We start from the raw sequence: 4,194 nt of genomic DNA on the forward strand, positions 1-4,194 counted from the left end.
CAAAATATCAAAAATCATTTGAGGAGAATATTAATTAATTTATAATGAATATTCAATATATACAATTAATTTGACTTTCTGGTTAACTTTTTTTCTATATAGGTGGAAAAATTTATGAAAAGTTTTGTATTACATTTTCAAATCTTAGATATAAAAAGGAAAAAAAATGTATAAATATCAAACTACAAAATAATTTGCAAATTTTTCAGATTTTACGAATTTTGTCAAAATTTAAAATTTAAGCGCTCATAAAAATATATTGTAAATACGAATTTTACTATTTTATAATTAGTTGTTTTACAACTTATAACGAACATTGTATTACGTTTTTAAGTAATAATTCGAATTAGCGAAAATGTTCTATCGATAATTAAAGAAAAAAAAAACAAAAACTTGAAATTTTCAAATGTCTATAGATAGCTTGAAGAGTCAAAATATTTTGAAAAGTTTATATTAGGTATATAGAAAATGTGAATTTAAACATTTAGTAAAAATGTTAAGTAACTATAGTTATTTTCTTTTTTGAGTTACGCCAAATTGATTTTACTGAACACCTACTAGTTTTACGTTTAATTTATAATCTTCACTTCCCTGAAAGTACCCGAATAGATTTAATTTGCTACCAGAAACAATCTCAAAGTTTGAATTCTTTTTGCTGTCTTAGCAGTTGACGACAGACAGAGTATAAAACACATATTTTTGTAAAATTAATACGTTTATCACTGCGCCGAGAATCTAAAACAATACGCTGTCAAAAAACCACGATTTTGCGTAAATATTTCAGTTTTTCTGGTTTTTTTGGTTGTTAGTTTTTCCCAACTCTTAAGAAAACTATTGATACAATTTTTTTGAGAGGGCAGAAAGTATGGTTGTGAAAAAATAAGCAATTCGACGAGTCTTAAAATAATGTCCGGGACATCTCGCGACGACTTTTGGAAATATTATTATTGTTGTTGTTACACTGTTGATCTAGTAGACATTGTATAGTGGCGCAGTAATTACTTAAACACGTGTTCTCGTGGACATTACACAGCACCGTAATCATACACTGACGATAATATCATATACAAAATATAGCCAACTATCAAGTAATAGCGTTGAGTGACATTGAAATAAACATTATAGACATTTAATATGGGCTGTGGACAATCGCAAGAAATAAGATACCTGTGTCGGAAAACATATTGGTGAACCCTTAATAATACACCGTTAGCTAATATTAGTTTTATTATACGAATTATCTATACCTGTATTGTGACTTATACGATGAGTTATGAACACATTGAACACAAATACATAATAATGTATTATGAATATATTCATACAAGAGAATTCAATACCGAATTTGTCTGTCTCTGTCTGATACACGCAGTTCATAGAAATGCGGACGTGTTCTTTGCCAAACGTACCGATCGATCTACAGTGAAGTGATAGTAAATCTGCAAACATAGACCATTCCAAATTTTCAAAATCCCCTTAATGGTTATAATTTAAAAACGGCTCGTGATAACGATGACCGTCATGACACGTATACGTGTAATAAAATTAAATGTTAATTCTCATATAATATTATGAACTAGCCACTGTAGGAGACTTGTGAATATGTTTTGTACATTTTAGTGATTAAATTTTATAATTCGTATTCATTAAATCTGTAGTGCAAACGATTTTAATAATAATAAATTAATCTACTTTCTATACCCACTTACTCATAAAATAAAATATTTTTTTTTCAATAACAATGTATCAATAAAGAGTAAATAATTTTTAAAATTATACTACTTAACATATTAATTTATTTATTTCTAAGTCTATATTATATTATGTATAAGTTTACCTAACGATATAAAATTAATTTAAATGTTTATAAAAATACAAAAAGTACATGAACATTTATTGAGAAATACATTTAAAATTAAATAATTAATATTAAATAACACAAATATTACATTAAAATAAAAAATTAATTTATAGGTTTATTAAAAAAGTTATTTTTTTTTAAATTTTTTATTCAATAATTAAAATAATATATTTACATGTTACTTGTTTTGTTAAACGAATATTATGACTATAGAGTTCATTTTATGATTATGGCTTTATTGTATACACACAACTATTAAGTCTATAATTATTGACATGAATGACTGTAGAGTGTATGACACAAATACAATTCTCCATAAATTTCAGATCTTAATCGTATTTTGTGTGCAATTCTATACACAATACACAGATAATTTATAATTTTTATATTTAGTTTACTGAAACTTTGAATTTTAATATATATTTCAGTTTGAAAATGTTGACCCGGGAGAGTTTACTGTTTTTAAAAATCGGGAGAGTTTACCACCACCCGATAAAATTATATAATAATATATATAAGGTATAACTAGGGATCGAATTTTATTGCTCTAAAAACTGGAATAAATATGCAATTATGAATTAGGTACCTCATAAATCTAAAATATTAAAAATATGCAATCAAAAATTTAAAACATTACATAATCGACTAGTCGTATTTAAAATTGTTTGATTTAGAAAACACTTTGTCTTATACGTTATCAGAAAATTTCCTATACGAATGGAATAAAAAAAAAATATTTTAATACAAAAAATAATACATAATATTATATATATTTAATGCATATAAAAATATATTAATACGCAGTTAAAATAGCAATAATTTAATAATTAAAGTAATAGAATACTATACAAAACCCTAGAAAATTCTTGTTAGGTACCTTTTTTTTTCAATTATTACTATAGTTATACATTTTACAATAATTTTTATACACATATAGCAAGGCGTGTGCTGAATTTTTTCACAGAGTATGATGTACACACGTGTATTTTTTTTTAAGGGGGCTTACATAATCAAAATAAGCTTTTAATTTGCGTATTGAATGTCAATTTTAGTATTGGTGGTTTTTCGATTGAACAATAATTTACTTTATAACTCCGATAGTTAAGAAAATTTAAACATGCATAAAAAAGTTGTTCAACTGAGAAAAAAAATAATAACAATGTAAATGGGAAGTGTATACACTATACATACCATAGGGGTCATCAATTGGTGCGCCGCCGTCTTCTTTATCTGGCTCTGACATTTATTTTTAAATTATTAATTTTAACGGCGAATTAAACGAGGATTTTGAAATGAGTTATCATTTTATTCACTGTTCTAAGCAGTTTTGGATGTGGTTTCACAAACCCCACGTTTCTCGAGCACACGCTTTTATATATTAAATTTATATGCCATGTGTTACAACGCAAATATAAACAATTAACGTAAATAGTAACGATAATTGTTTTTTATTCTTGGAACAAATTTCTTTAGGAGAACATTATCGAAAATAATAAACAATAGCGTAAATCATTATCGTTATATTATTGTTTGATGTAAGTATTTGTCCACAGTTGTTTGTGTTTGGTTTTGTACACTTATAGAATTAAATGGTTAATTTACCTCCGACCAACAGTTGATAATTTCTTTTCGCATAGTTTCATATTTTTTATTGACAGAAATCGATGGCCGGAAAAATGATTCTTGACAACGGTGGAAAAAAAAAACATCTAAATAAATCAAAATACATTTTAAAACAGTGTTTAATAATGTATTGTATAATTTTATTCGTTGAAAACTTATAATGGAACTCCTTTTAAGTTAATAATTTTTTTTTTTTTTTAATCGCGATCCCGCCGGTTAACGATAATGAAACAACGACTTACTTCGTCACCGGAGAGTCGTAGACGAAACGCGTGTTACGAGGCTGCGTTTCGGGGCACAGGGTACTCCGCGAATAGTTTGACGACGAAAACAATTTACACGCTTCCGCATAAAACACAACGAGCCGACGGACCGACCGTGTAACGCGTGGATCCGCTGCCAATGCCGTACGGCATCGATAGGTGCCGACGGCGGATTTTCTGCACGTGGTCGACCGTCCGGGTGCGGATCGCGTTGATCTGCACGCGTGCAGCAGCGGAGTGTGCCTACTGAGCGTCGTGCCGCGCCGCGCCGTCGCACGATGGCGGATCGCGGAATATTTATTTTTTTTTTTTTTTTTTACCGCACATCGTTCACACCCATAGCAGATAAATATAAACACTGGCCGAAAGTTCCCAGTCGTTTCAGAATTTCAGATTATAGTCACCGCCTGACAGAAACCATAAATATCGGGGCTGTAACAATATTGT

General features: G+C 28.7%; 1 long non-coding RNA gene across 1 annotated transcript; it reads right to left on the reverse strand.

Moving 5' to 3' along the window:
- Window positions 1-425: 425 nt before the first annotated feature.
- Window positions 426-3,981, reverse strand: LOC113557160. Its single transcript, XR_003405575.1, has 3 exons — window positions 3,727-3,981; window positions 3,464-3,570; window positions 426-1,439 (listed from the first exon to the last, which is right to left on the reverse strand). It is a non-coding gene; the product is annotated as an uncharacterized LOC113557160 (long non-coding RNA).
- Between the last annotated feature and the right edge of the window lie 213 nt (window positions 3,982-4,194).

The sequence above is a fragment of the Rhopalosiphum maidis genome, chromosome 3, assembly GCF_003676215.2.
Source record: "Rhopalosiphum maidis isolate BTI-1 chromosome 3, ASM367621v3, whole genome shotgun sequence".
Taxonomy (NCBI): domain Eukaryota; kingdom Metazoa; phylum Arthropoda; class Insecta; order Hemiptera; family Aphididae; genus Rhopalosiphum; species Rhopalosiphum maidis.